At 38.9% G+C, this 16,087-nt stretch overlaps 1 protein-coding gene across 1 annotated transcript in view; it reads left to right on the top strand.

The window, feature by feature from the left end:
- Positions 1 to 206: 206 nt before the first annotated feature.
- Positions 207 to 16,087, top strand: part of LOC108630968 (uncharacterized) — a gene marked incomplete at its 3' end in the record, with an annotated part of 108,978 nt that continues 93,097 nt past the window's right edge. The window contains exon 1 of the mRNA XM_026818433.1: positions 207 to 1,178. The remainder of the gene's footprint in view (positions 1,179 to 16,087) is intronic.

The following is a 16,087-nucleotide window of genomic DNA, read 5'->3' as shown; positions in this document are numbered from 1 at the left end:
GCCGTGTCGTTTCGTCCTCCGATGGTCAAGATTTACGAGGTCATGATCCTTGTCGAAGAGCGTGCGGCTTCCCAAGACGAGCGAGAATCGTCGGAGCGCCACGCGGCTCCTGATTGGCTGCCGGATCTCGGCGCGGGTGCGTACACCTCTGACGTCACGCTTCGCCCAGTTTGAAATCGTTCCGGGCGTTAGTCGCGCGCCGAACGTCGAACCGAACGTATGTGGTGTAATCTCCCTTCGTCCTTGACGTCTTTTCTCCGATCCTTCTCACGAACCGTCTATGCGCTTCGTGTGTCGATCGTCGAAACGTAAAACGAAAGTGCGATAATTCGTAACCGAGTCTTGACAACCATCGACCTTATCGATCATTTTCACAATCAGTGGAGTGTTGTCATCGCGGAATTTCGACACGTAGATTCTCCTCCGAGTGCAAAATATATATACCCGCACGTTCAGCTGTACGATCGTGCATAACAAAACGGGGAGGAACGTTATTCGTTCATACGTGTGTTGGTCGTTTACAGGTGCAATTGACAACACGAGTGACGATGGATAGCATCTCCTACCTGCGCCAGTGAAACGACGTACGCTCGCCGGACACGTGATCAGTGCTTACAGTCGGAGATTGTTAGGTTAGAAAAATTGTTATTCTCAACGTTCGCGTGTTCGCGTGATGACGCTTGCAGTTTTGTTCCGCTAAAACCGATCGCCTCAATAAATTAACTATCTTTGTTACACAGGATATCCTTGCGCTGCCCAAGGTCGCTGGACCGAACGAAGTGTGAATTATTCGATGCCTAAAAAACGGTCATACTCGTTGTGAGCTTAATATGCGTACTATGTGGAGACGGACCAGTTTGGTATCTGATTCGATATTCACGGATTCGCAAACGTTCGTCGAAGTGTGACTCTCGCACGCGTTCATGAATCACGTAATGTATACAACGTATGTTTTGTTTAACGAAAGTGTTTTGGACCACGTTTGATAATAAGACGCGTGCAATGCGTTATTGGTGTTTGTGTCGCGACGACTGAGAGCTACGCGTTACGGTGTGTATCTAATGTCAAGACGATATAATTGGTGCTGTCTCTTAAGGGTCGAGTCGTTTGTGTCAACATGCTGGTGATTGCTTTACTACTACTGTTGGGCCAGCCAGTTGTACCGACGCGCTTTTTTGGTAAGTGCTTTCATTCTCAGTCCTGTTTCTCTCTTTTGTATACGCGATAATGTGAGTAGGCAATAGTATCAAATGGTACTACATAATACAAATATGATTTTTCATTGTCGGAAGTCGTTATCGTGTTGATCTATGGTTAATTGTTCCGTGCACAATGAAAGCCTTAAGTCACGTTGTTATCGTGTTACGAGTAAGCTAATGTCACGTTTGCGGTGATTGAGCGTGGAATAGAGCCGTCGACGTGTGCTTCAACTTATGTTAGACACGCGCAGAGAAGTTAAAAAAAATATTGTATAGAAACGTAAGTGCTAAAACGAACTGATCTGTCATCATGTTAACTAAATGGGAGAAAGGCGACATCAGCTTCAATTAATCAAGTAACTAGCCACTAGTTGTGTACAAAATTATTTTAATAAGGTCGTAAATCGAGTTTTTCACATAGACTTATACTTAGAGATATAAGACTTGCTTTGGCTACGTTATTAATAGGAAAACGTCTAATGTGATGATACAAGCGTAGTATAATCATGCATTTTTACTTGTTGAGACAAGCCATTACACGGAACTACTATTTTAAGTTTTATAATGTAATAGATTGATTCGAACATCACCGATACAATCGATGATTTAAACACTTGAGTTCTGTATGTCCTTGTTATGTCATGAGGATAATTTTATACGTGACTTCAAACTTATTGATAATACAGTGGCTGAAAAAAATAGTGGCACACTTTTTAAAACGGCAGACTGATACTTCCTGGCAGAAATCTTTATGGGTAAAATGTGAATTCGTAGATTTTCAAACTGATTTCATTGTTTCCTATTTCAACATTTCCAACTCGTGTCGATCGTTAAATTAATTATTATAAAATTGTTATTCCTGATGGAAGTCGTAAACATGTTGTGCTGTGAAATACGTTCTTCCCAATTAAGTATAGTACTCTCATGACGGCTGCGTCTCTTGTCTCTTCCTCGTAGAAATCCAAGTCCACCTGTCTACAATAATTAATACAATTGCTGTAATGAATTTATACCTACAACGCTTACACCTGTGATACATACATTTATTCCTTTATTACATTTCCATTGTTAAAAATGGCTTCGTTTTGGACAGTATCCAAATATATTTATACATTTAAGTATATATATATTTCGTAGGTATGCATTAAATTCGCTTCTCTGTTAAATTACTTTTCTTTTTTACAATTTGCTGGAAATCGTGTTCAAGGATTATCCAAAAGCGTAATTGTAATACGATACTCTTATATAAAATGTTGTGCGCAACATGTTTGCTACATGTTTTTCCGTATCCTCATAATGAAGTAATTCGAATACCATTATAATTTTATTCTGAACGTAATTTATTTATCGTACATTAATTCCTGATGTGTTAGCTCATTAGAGTGCTGACGCATAATGATTACTCAAGTATACTCAGTGTTGCGCTAAGATCATAGAGGAACCACGTTTAAGTGACTTGAAATGAAAGGCAGTGAATTCTCCTTGAAGCCATAGTTGGATCATATTTAATGTTGTATAGCGGATCCGAGCTGTTAAAAGGAAGTGGGAGTCCGTGTTTAGCTTATTAATCAAGTGCTTGTTATAAATAATTTTTACTTCATCGGATTATAGGATAAGGATTCTTTTTACATATTAATGACTCAATGATAATGTTTATTAGACTGTGAATTTTTATACAAGATAAAATCTGTATATCATTTTAAGAGATGTGTTTTAGATAAACATTTCAGGTAGTGTAACTGTTTTTTAATTTCGGATTTATTCATGGTCACCCGTAGCAGCAGTAAGGTCCAAGACGCACAAATAACATACAACATTTGTAATTTTTGCTCATTATACTTTCTTATAATTGCATGAAATCGTTGTCTAGTGATTATTTAATGTTTTCGAAACGAGTTTAAATGAGATTTGTGAAATGGATTACATAAGAACATTCAGATGGCTAAGATGGAGAATGCTATTTAGTATATATTAGTCGGTTTAAATATGTTCTTTAATTTTCTTCGTGGGAAATGAGAATTGAATATAAAGCTTTACAAATTGAACATAATTACTTACAATCGGACATAATGTAAATCTGCTGTTTCGTTTATAAATGATTCTAAATATATCTGAGTCCGTTCGTTCTTTACTTGATCGGTTAATTAATTGCGGCTATCAGCTTAACTAAGTATTGTTACTAAAGAATAAGTGGCTATATATTTAGTTTCGCGCGGGTTCAACTTCCATTTCGTTCCACGAGAAAAATAGATTAACCGAGTGCTCAATGCACCATCGTGCAAGATGAACAGCTCCATTCGCGAGAAACAGAACCCCCTCGGAACCGATTTTCGCGTCCATTTTCCTGTGAATCGGACTAGCGTACTTAGTACTTACGTCGATCCAAGCTTGTGTTCGAGTAGTGTAGATGCGAGCCGGGACGGTGCTCGCAATCCAACCAAGTCGGTCAAACACTTCCTGGGAATCGGGCGAAAAACTCGGACAAACTCGCCGGGGAAATGCCGCGAATGAAATCGGGATAAGAATAATGAAAATAAAAGGGTAGAACTCTGGCTGGGAGGAGAGTAGTGAGGCCGCTGCACGGTTCGCGGAGAAGCGACGAATAACCGGCGATGGATGCGCGTAATTACCCTCATAAATCCATCGGAGATCCCGCGAAAGCGAGACGTAAGGATCACGAAACCGAGATGGGTAAATGAAGAATCGGAATGGAGATTTCCAGCGCTCCGTTGGACTTGTCGTTTTATCGGTAGGCGGACGGTCGGATCGCTCGTAAATTCTTATTATAATTGGCGCGATCGCGGAAATCGTGATTGGCCGGTGTAGCAAAGTCGCTCGATGGAGTTTGAAAAGTTACAACCATCTCCATAAATCGCTCCCCATGGCGCGGCTTGCTCGATGCCTCCGGGTTCCTCGACTCGGGGTTGGACGAAGCTAGCGGAAATGGAGTTGAATTGCAAAAAAGGGGCGAACGTGGGAGAGAGAGAGAAATAGCGCGAAGTCTAAACTGAAGGGTACCGAGCGGCGGAACCGTACACTTTCTTTCGCCACTGTTGGAATGTTGCTCGCAAACCTTAGTCTCATTCGTTGCAACGTTATCGGTTGACTAGAGAACGCTAACAGTATCGTTAAGATCGCATCTCGCCGTAATAACAGGGTTGATATTTTATAAAAGATAAATTGCACGGATACCGAGAAAATAACATACGAATTCTTATCGCTAGCTGTTAGGGAAGTGAATCGACGCGCCGTCGAAACAGATTTTTACCAAGTCACTGATATCTTTGACGGTGAAAATAATTTGACCATTGCCACTAAATGTGCGATAAGCGAAAATTATTCTCTTACATTGCTATTTATAATCAGGTATTTCCGTTCATATTCGATGCGATATTAGTCCTACGTTCTTATCTCAAATGTTTCAAAACTTCTGACCGATAATTTTATCCCTTGTGATCTACTTTTGAAATTCTTTTCCTGTTCCATTAGACCATCTTTGTTACTGAGTTTGTGAGTGGATTGTATTATTAAGTTCCACATCGCGCTCACGGGTGCGTGTTGGTTCTACCGAGCCATTTCGTAGGATGTGCTGTTTGTTTAATTATTAAAAATGAGGTCGTGCGCCGCAGGGATACACGCCTCTATGCATGCTTTATGAAGGAACAATAAACTACGCGTTCATAATTTACTGTCATTCAGAGGAGAAGCAAAAGTACGTAATTCCTCCCTTTATTTTCTTTAAAAATCGCATGTACAACTTTAATTCTCAGTGCTTTGATATATCCGTATTTTACACAATCCTGTGTTATTAAAAATCACTCTCTAGCTTCCATTACCATAAAGCACTATGATATTGATTTTTCTTGTTCTCTGTTAACTGGGACACTGCGTTTGTTATATACACATAATCCATTCGGTTCCCTTGACCGGAACTATTGTAGCAAAAACGTGACAGCCGAGGAAGAGGAACATGTTCTCAGCATGTCACATACGAAGTTTCCGTCCATCGGAATAGCCGTTTACCTTCTTTTTCGACTAGAGGAAAAGTTTCCGAACGACTCGATCGAGAGTATCTAGTAGGTATAGCTTGCACCTTCAAGCTTTTCCATTTCCACTTTGCTTCGTTGCGCTGGTTGTATCACGATTCCCGATTCAGCGAGTTGCGTAGCTCGGTAAAGGTTTAGTATCGCACGTTTCGCGGAAGTGCATTTACCTATTGTTCAGCCGGGTCTCGTCTTTCATCGAGATTTGAAAGGTCTCCCAATCTCCGTATCTGTCGCGTGTAAATTTTCTTCCACTTGTACTCCGAATCGAGCTCCTTCTCGAGACCATAATCGGATTCGGTTACTATTTCAATCTAATGCTACCCGAGGCAGTCCTTAATCCTTTGAATTTTTTTCGACGTTAAGCACTGAAAATGCGGGCTTTGTTTCCACCTACGCGTTGCCTATTCGCGAGATAGGTATTGTACTCGCCGAGCCTTTATTGTAGGTACGTAGCTTCTTTGAGCTGCGTTCCCGGTGCTTTAGAGTGCTACACAATTATGTGCATGCAACAATTTACAGTTATGCTTGTATGATACCTACTGTATAAAATTGAAATAATCTTAACTACTATAAGAGAATATAAACATTGGCGTAATATTTATTGTGGTGACAAGAAGTTTTGTAACGATTAATGACTTTGAATATTTAAAAAATGTTCAGAAACGACGAATTGGTTATTAATTTCTTCTTATGTGATAAATATGGATAACCAATGGAAAGCAATGATACTCCAGTCTCAAGTTTATAGTGATAATAATGGATTCACAGACGTAGACGATTAATCTTATTGAAGATTACAATTTCAAATATATGTATGCACAACCATTGGAAATTATAATTAGCTACAAGCTGTAGATTGGATTGCACGGATAAACAAGCTAGCAAGCAAGCTCTCTAAAACAAGCATGAACTAGAAAATCGGAATCAGTGAACTCATTCGTTCTCCCTATAGCTGCAACTGTTTTCGCGCGAATTTGTGACTAAAATTGGACGGTGCGTGGCTCGCGCTGATAAATCATATTCATCCTTATCAAAACGGTAATCACATAAACTGGCGGGTACAGTGCCAGATTACCGATACGTTTCTCTCTCCTCATTCGATTAGCGCGTACGTTTGCCGTGAAATTATGTTTTCAGCTGGACATACAAAAGCATTATATAACATAATATAAATGCGAGTTAATTTATTTATTCTATCATTCGTGGGCGACGAACGTGGGATAATAAATTTAGAATGATCGTTTGACACGATTGTATGATCGTGTTGATCGGAAAAACGAGGAAAATCAGTTTTTCGGAAAGTTTCGTAGCGTGGTTGCCGGCGCGAGCATGTTGTCGGTAACTTCAGAAAACTCGATGTAAAATCTAAATCTAAACTGCGGGTAAATGTGAACATCTCGTATATGTATACATACATATAAATGGCTATTTGGAAAGAACGTCAGTGTTGAGCTGAGATTTTTACCGAGACTTTTCCAAGTTATTTTTAATTAGTTGTCAGTTTGTATAATCTTTTAATACAATCGTCCACTGCCTATTCTTACTATTTATGATTTACTTAATCATCGATTAGATGCCTTTAAAACTGTACTTGTTAGACCGTACGCTTAATTATCGAAGTATTAAATGCAGGAACGCTACATAACACAAGGAATTTTTCCGATTTCACGAGCAAATTTCGTCGAGCTTCATAAAGCAGTCGTTTATCTTTTCCGGGGCGTGTTTCACGGCGAGGGAAATTATTACTTTAACGAGAGTCGAGTTTCGTTGTTATTCTATCCGTCTAGGCGCTTCAGATGATTACATCCGAACTTTGCGATGAATAATATTTTTTTTTTCGCAATGTAATATATCTCCTCAGAGAATACACACAAATCTAAATACAATATGTACGTCCATTTACGAATACCATCGTTAATATCATCTGTCTTCAGTCCTGTCTATCTCCTTTGACTGTAACATACTTATTAGGCAGATTGTTCTACGCTGGTACCTATCGTAACAACTTGAAATATCCACAGTGTTCAAAGGGTAATTACATATATTAGCGGGATCACGCACGATGTTTGCCTTGCGAAGCAACGCGGTTCACAGTGAGCTTCGACACGGTCGATTTGCCGTCTACTTAATGAACGCGAAATTATCTGGAATCTGGACGCAGTGTCACATACCGACTGACCGGCCCTCGCGTTTATTGGTCCCGATTGATGAGACAGGCTTCGATGTGGATAACATCGCGAGCAAACTGTGCGTCCGCGTATCCCCAGTCCCTAGACCGATCAATCATTCATTTCCAATTATTGTTCTATGATCGATCGCGTGTCATTTATAATAGCAACAATTGCAATAATCTGTTAATGACACAGCTGTATAAGCTCGCGTGGAAATTTTACTTAATTGCAATTTAATCGAAGCGGCTGTTAACTCATATTGATTCAACTATTAATTGATTGATTGAGTTATTCTCGAATTATTTTGAAACTGCCTAATTAAACGTTGTGCTCCATTTTTTTTAATAATTTGTTACATCTTATTATTAATTAATATTTTGCTTAAATAGCATCTATAAGGAATTGGTATAATCAATTGTAAGAGATTTTTCTTGACGTATCTGTTTCCTTAGTCCACTAGTGTCTTTCATCTCTTATCTTTTCGATTACATTAACTGTGTACCTTCTTCCTCAACTTTTGTTCTTTAGTTTATCTTGGACGTACTCATTTCGTTTCCCTTAACTTCACCAAATTTTACGTCTCATTATTTGAACACGCTTATTTGATGTTTTCGCATTCACCAATGTCTTTTTGCTTTCGCTAGTTTTCCTTGCGTATACATTTTCATTCTGCTCCTTTTTTCGTTACACTGTCCTGTTGGTTTGCTTTTCTTCGGACAGTAGAATTTTGTAATTTTATCAAAGAAAGAGTTGCATCTCGTCGCCTCTTTTTCTTCTGGACAATCGCCTTTTTGTAATGCATGTTTAATTCGAGTGTCAGTTAGATTTCTTTTTCTTTCATATTTTTATAATCAAGCTTGTAAGTACAGTAGTCTCTGGATATACTGACTACGGATCGGAATCACGCTTGGCCATATTCCATACATCTGGAAAGATGAATTTCGTAGAATCGCTTATCATTTGAGGGCGCGGCATGTATAACTACTGTATTTAGTCCAGATCAAAATATTTCAAATTCAGTTAATTCTGTTTATGTTCATCTTAAAAATAAGCATTTATCTTATTTTTTGTGTATACCAAGTAGAATTCCATTTTATCTTTAAATATTCCTGCTTTGTTATAATTTAAAAAAAATGATAATTTTCCAGACTTTAGTTTCATCTTTTATCAAAACTGAACATATTGTGTTCTATGTGTTAGTAGGTCATATTTTATTCATTATTATAATTACGCACGAAACAGTATTTTAATATTCTTAAAAATGTTTCCCTTTTCGATAATGAGTGCGTTATTAAAGTGCGCACCGCACCGTTGCTTACACGATTAAATATTACTTCCATATCCGATGGTTCATATTAATCAGATTTATTGCGTTCGGTAAAAGTGCGAAATTCAGCATAATATAACCATCAGAAGCTTGCTTACGGTTATTAAAATTGTAGTTACATGACCGTTTCAACAATTAACTGCCATTAGAATTTATCCAGAGGTGCGAAATATATGATGTGTTAATGCGCACCTTTCATTCCGCTGCGTATTATCGCGTTTCCATTTTGCATGCAGCGGAAATGTTAATTTCTGAAATTAAATACTACATATAGTTTGATTTGAAGGCAAAGATGAAGGCTAGTGAATAATAAATAACTGTGATATTGTAATGGTTTTATTCTTGGACGATTTTTTAAAGTCAGCAATCGATTGAAAACTGATCTGCTATCTATTTACTGTACAAAATATATCTAATACATATCCGAATAACGGACTGGCAGAAATTGATCGAAAAGAAAGAAATACAATCTATACGACTGGATACAATGTTTCCAGCTATTGTAACCGAACTTGTCCCTCCCAGCAGGCCTTTTCGTTCTCAGCTTCTGGGAATTCCACTTCACCAAATTCTTTCTTCGCTCATTCAGAATTTCCACTGTCTCCGCAAAACGTTTCCACATGTGCTGTTCCGCCCAGCTTGAAACACGTGTATCGGTCGCGGGAATTCCCTAGGACCGAACGGTCACTGTATCTTTCAGGATAATCCTCGAAGGGCTAATTTTATCGTTCCTGAATATACCTACTTTTTCTGTCCTGTGTACTTTGGCTCACGTTACTTTGCGAAACCTTCCGGGAACACGAAAGAAAAAGAGGGGTATCCGCCGTCGTTTATAAGAAGAATCTTATTTCTGGCTGGTATAATGCTGGCGGAAATTAACTGGAGACTTACTTAACGATCTCCCTCGGTTTACCTCGTTCTAAAGGGTTACAGAAGTGTTCTTCGGCTTGAAACTATCGCATCACAATTTAAAAGATAGCCGACCCGTGAAACGCCTTCAAATTTCATGGGTGCTCTTTACCCAGCGTAGGTACTCCTCTCTTCTCGGCCACTTTGAGTGACCTGAAAAATTGTTAGTGCTGAAAGGCACGGAGGAAGAGAAAGAGAGAAAAGTAGGTACCTGTCTCTCGTGCCGGGCACGAATCCAACCGGAATTCTCGTTGAATTCCATGCGATGCCGTGTGTTGAACGGCAAAAAGCCGGGAGGAATCTCAAATTCAGCGGACAGGCAACGGACGACGAAGGGCTCGTTTTGAGGTCTACGCTTTCTAGCAGCCAGGCGAAAATGAAATTAAGAAACTAGCTACATTTGAGTTGACTACTTTCCGCTGCCGTTGCTGCTCGAGGTCCACGAAGCATATTACGTTTCGCCGCAAGAGGAACCGTCGTGGTACTGGCCTCGGTATCCTGGAACACAGCCGGGAAGATGTATTGTAATAGCTGCACGAGAAAGTCCGTAAAAGTCGTTGAATTTACGTAGAGTGGCACCAACTGTCGCGGAATACCACGGATCNTAATCCTCGAAGGGCTAATTTTATCGTTCCTGAATATACCTACTTTTTCTGTCCTGTGTACTTTGGCTCACGTTACTTTGCGAAACCTTCCGGGAACACGAAAGAAAAAGAGGGGTATCCGCCGTCGTTTATAAGAAGAATCTTATTTCTGGCTGGTATAATGCTGGCGGAAATTAACTGGAGACTTACTTAACGATCTCCCTCGGTTTACCTCGTTCTAAAGGGTTACAGAAGTGTTCTTCGGCTTGAAACTATCGCATCACAATTTAAAAGATAGCCGACCCGTGAAACGCCTTCAAATTTCATGGGTGCTCTTTACCCAGCGTAGGTACTCCTCTCTTCTCGGCCACTTTGAGTGACCTGAAAAATTGTTAGTGCTGAAAGGCACGGAGGAAGAGAAAGAGAGAAAAGTAGGTACCTGTCTCTCGTGCCGGGCACGAATCCAACCGGAATTCTCGTTGAATTCCATGCGATGCCGTGTGTTGAACGGCAAAAAGCCGGGAGGAATCTCAAATTCAGCGGACAGGCAACGGACGACGAAGGGCTCGTTTTGAGGTCTACGCTTTCTAGCAGCCAGGCGAAAATGAAATTAAGAAACTAGCTACATTTGAGTTGACTACTTTCCGCTGCCGTTGCTGCTCGAGGTCCACGAAGCATATTACGTTTCGCCGCAAGAGGAACCGTCGTGGTACTGGCCTCGGTATCCTGGAACACAGCCGGGAAGATGTATTGTAATAGCTGCACGAGAAAGTCCGTAAAAGTCGTTGAATTTACGTAGAGTGGCACCAACTGTCGCGGAATACCACGGATCTTGGAACGTAGGACCAATTGTCCATGAGTTATAGATTATACACACAGTAGGTGTACGTCTTGTGTGTTAAAATAGAATAGCATTTTTAATATTGGAGATTTTATTTATTTATATATTTTAATATTGAGTGAGAGAAATTTGAGAGATTAGAAAAAAGAGCGACTCTTAGTTGTAGTATTTCGTAATGTGTGTAAGTCGTATTGATAAAAAAAAGTGATTCTGTCTTAAAGACTGTACGAATACTTTCTACACTCACTGTACCGTTTCCTTTCTCTTCGTACTTCCCTTTTTTCGATTCACTGTTTCAGTAATCGGTGCTCAATTTCCGTTGCCGTTCATCTTCCGATTTGAAGTCAAGAAATTTCATTTAAAACAGTAGGTGCATAATAATATCTACGATTTCATTATTGAGACAGAAACTTTACTGTGAATTACTCTATCAGAATTTTTAAAGATTTACAATTTTCTTTTCTCCATTATGCAAATGCATTATCAGAAAACACTTGTATGTATAGTGTTAGTATCTCGTCTGACGGAACAATGTTGAAGGAAGTAGTTCAATAAAAGCGACACTTCCAATATCACGCCGTTGTCCAGGAATTTTGGGATTAATCCGGGCAGCAATTCCATTAGCGCAATCGATATGTTTAAGGGTACCGTTACGCCCACACTTCCGATATTTGCTCATACATAAAAACGATAAAAGCTGGTGTGACAAATAGAAACAAGCGATACGGTGGTGTGTTCCCGTGAAGCGTGAAATCGAAGTACCTACTGGCCGGCTGGCCGAGCCGTTCAACCGAGAGCGTTTCCTTGAGAAATACGGGTCCATTCTGCAAAAAGAAATTTCGCGAGAGCGCGCAATCCGACGGACTCCGGGGCAAACGTCCTCGATACTTAAAAGCACTAAAAACCGGACGAATAAAGCGGAAAGGGTTTCTCTGGCTCCTCTTGGATTCAGAAGGGAGATCGATAATCGAGTGAAAACTGGAAATGGGTTAAAATAGAAACCCAGTACCCTTTACCTCGATAACTAATTTATCAGGGCAGCTTTTAGTCGCTTTAGCATCTTGCGTGAAGCTTTTTCGCTCGATAGCCTCATAGGTAGCCGGTATTCGGAAGAGTGGCTCGCTTTCAGTCTAATCCAAACACGGCTCTGAACTTTCATACGAAACTAAAAAAGAAAGAAAATAGCATTCCCTTGAGAGGTTGACGCATGTATTAATGATCCAGGACTACACGTGTGCAGTTGTATGGCCGAGGAAGGGTCAGGACTCGTTACGTGTCCAGAGCTAAATAAATTACAGGGGATGTTTTTAGCTGTGGATAGCTACGGATTCCTAGTGGGTATCATCCGGTTCGTCCGGTTGCCGAAATAATTTAGTAGAATAGACACGACACGTCCCACCAGATACCCAACGACTCTAATGTGAACTTCATTACGACCTAGACAATATCTCAGCCAATTATGCGCTACACGTGGAGTCCTGCGGTCGAAGTATTTTTATGGTGAGGGTCACGTTTAGCTGTCGTACGTTCACGAAGCTACTCGCTTTGTAATTATTCTGTTTCGTAGGTGAATGTGTTTGGTCATGTCGGTTATTAATTGAAGTCGAAATAACAATCATTAAAATATTTTCCTGTTAAAATTGTGTTTTTAGATCTTGTTTCGAATATTCAAATTTTGTCTCCTATTGTCTGCTTCTTCCAGTACTTTTTTAAATGTATATTCATCTTTTAATTACGTTCGAAATTATTATTTTATACCTACCGTAATGCAGTTCTACAAAATTGAATTAATAGAACATATGTACAAAAAACTATGATAATGAGTATACAAGAAACGAAGAGTAGAAACGAGTCGAAAGGGAAAAGCTGTTAAAAAATGATATAATCGGTCAGTTTTTCAAAACATGTTCTTGGTTGTATGAGAGCAACCATGCATTTTACTATTGCCTGTATGCAAAATTAATAACACTCTAAAGAATTAGTAAAGTATGCATGATTCATCGGAACATACACATCATTCTACTTAAATGTGTATATTAGTGACAGTCTTAGTTTTAAAGTCAAGTATCTATTAGGAAATGAACTTTAAATATGATACGATAAAGAAATTAATTATTAATTTTAAACATTTAATTTTGCGTACATGTAAATATGTTAGCAGCTGCTTTTCAGAAAATGAAATTTTTTGATACGGTACGGCCGTCATCTCGATTTAAGTCGATCCGCGGAATCGATATGCGAGAGACAAACGAGAGCGAAGTTCATTCCCGAGGGATCCTTCGATGCGGCTCTTTCATATCGGGTGTAATACTTTCGCGTTACGTTTAATTCCCGGGACGCGTCAAAATAATTTACGAGGTGATAGACCCGCGTTTTGGAACCAGGATAATGGATATGGAAGAGAATACGGGAAGAGAAGTCAGTTCTCGTTTCGGATGGAGATAGAAGGTATCTATTTTCCAATTAAAAAAAAATCATGTCGAATGTACCCAGAGTAGAGCACATACTTCCAATTATTTTTTTCACGGGCAGGAGAGTAGAATTCAAATTTTCCGGCGAAGTTTTTCATTGATTTTCAATTCAAACAACTTACCCATAAAGCAGGATTATTTTTTAAATCTCCTCTCTTTTTTTAATAGAAAGTAAGTATATGCTTTTATTAGATTTCAATAAGCATCTATGTACAATTAATTTACAAAATGCTAATTAAAGTTTTGTATTTCCAATAGTGAAATATTTAAGACAAACTAATTTGAGAAATTTAGTTATAGTTGTTGCACATGTCACGTTTAGACTTCCAATCATCAGTTTGATATTATATATTATTTTTAGAACCTAATAAACGAATAACGCACCAGGGCATGGATAAACACAAAACAAAACTTCATTAGGATGGCGTTTTGACAGGCGCAGAACCGGGCGAAAATTAGTTCACCGTGGGTGCACAACTTTTGTTCTTCCAACATGCATTCGGTGCAGAGTTCGTATTGTCCTCGCAGCTTCTGACGAATAGTCATAGTTTGTTCCTTTTTTTGTTCGGCATTACTCGTGGTCCGAACGAAAAAGACGGACGAATTTTTCTGGTAGTATTTACCGGCGCACAATTGAAAAGCTTCATATTCACAGCCAGAGATAAAATCGTTTGAAGAATCTCACGTCTCATTTCTAGCGGTACGTTCATTATCATTAGAATTACCTACTTTTTTTATATGTGCATTTCTCCATTCAAAACCAGCCATTTTAACTGATTTCGTAGTTCTAGTGTTAATAACTACTATACTGGTTTCTCCTCGTTTCCGTGTAATCAATATTCACAGGAAATATAAACGAAGGTTATATAATTTGTAATTTTCACAAAGTTTTACATCGAAACACATTTATCTATTTATTTTAATAGTTGTAATAATAAATGATGGTCTAAAGCAGTGGAGGTGGTTAAAGTTTAGTAATCAAATTCGTGACAGAGATGTCGTTCGTCTTTATAATTTCCGTGTAATTAACTGCGGTTGTCGTGGTAATCGTTTTGCGAAGTTTCGCGGAGAACCGGTTCTTTGTTAAGACGTTTGGAAAAACACAGCCCAGTGTGGAAATGGAAGGTAAATGCCAGGGTAATTAAGTCTCCAAAAAGAGAGTCACGAATTCGCGAGGCAAGAAAAAGAGTAGCACTTTACTTGACGAAAACAGCTCACTTAATAAGGGACAGTGGTAGAATTAATGCCAGGCCTGACAGAATTGTTTAACTATGCGTAAAAGTTCTATGTTAAAATGCAATATTTAATGCTTTCTTGTATTATACATTCAGTTGCTACTAAATGATATCCTCGAGATAAAAAATCTGATTTATGTTAGAATTTTCCATTTCATACTTAAATAGGAATTAATTAAATAAAAATTAGACTACAATCGTAATGCAAGTTACACGGCTATTAAGGAGCCGCAGTTGCTAATTGAATCGGAAGTTGTTGCCCGTACGTCGATATTTAATCTAGAAGCAAGGAGCTCGATCCTCGCGAAGGTGCTTCTTAATCCGAGCATTATCCGACGTGTCTACAGGCAAGACTAGCCTGGCTTCGTCCTTTCAGCCTCTTATCCAACCGCTGCTGCTGGAACAGAGCGTTTCATAAATCCTACTGGGCGAGATAAGTGGCCCGTGAATGTCTTTCGTCCTGTTCCTTCGGTTTGCTTGTCGCCGTTCCACCTTGATTTTGGGATGCTTAATTCGAGTGGTATTCACAACACTGCAATCACTTAGCATCTTAATCATAGTGAGTCAGTAGTTGTCTAGGTCCACACTTTATTTTATAGACGTGCGAACTTAATATATTCATGAAGTTCGATAATTATTATTTATGTCGAATGAATATGATATTCGGCATTTGAACATTTTTAATTTTACGCGATTCCTATTTTGAATTATTACGAACGATGGAAACTTTTTACTGTATCCAATAACTGTTCCATAATTTTGCATTCATTTACACGAAATGAAAATATACCAGTGCAATACATTGTTTACCTGTAAACTCCTATTTTATGTAATAACAAGTTCAATAAATCGATCAGTCGTGAAACGTATATTCGTTTCACAGCGTTTGCCTCGAACTCGATTAAGGAAATGTTTCACTTTGATCAAGCCTGATCAAATTTCGACGCTCGATATTAAGTCGACTCCTGCTGGTTGCTTGTTTTCGATGTTAACTCGATTACACGTCAACTTTGAATACGCACAGCTCTCGGTTTTCGATTCGATTTGAGCTTTTGACTCGCGCGCTCTCGATCGCGTTAAACTTTATTGACTAACTTTTCCGAAAAATGCCAGTTCCTAAGTAGTGCGGGAAGTTGATCAACATTAATTGCCGGTAAATTGGCTGTTTGCGTACACTTTTTTAAATTGGTGCACATATTTTTATGTGAACTTCGATTCGAGATGGTTTAATTGCTTATGATTAACGAAGAGTAAATTGCAGAGGAAATGCAATAAATTAATTATTTATAATGTTAAATTTCGCT

This window comes from Ceratina calcarata, unplaced genomic scaffold (assembly GCF_001652005.2).
Source record: "Ceratina calcarata isolate Rehan_Ccalc_2016 unplaced genomic scaffold, ASM165200v1 scaffold1.2, whole genome shotgun sequence".
NCBI classification, from domain to species: Eukaryota; Metazoa; Arthropoda; class Insecta; order Hymenoptera; family Apidae; genus Ceratina; species Ceratina calcarata.
This window is presented reverse-complemented; position numbering and strand designations above follow the sequence as displayed.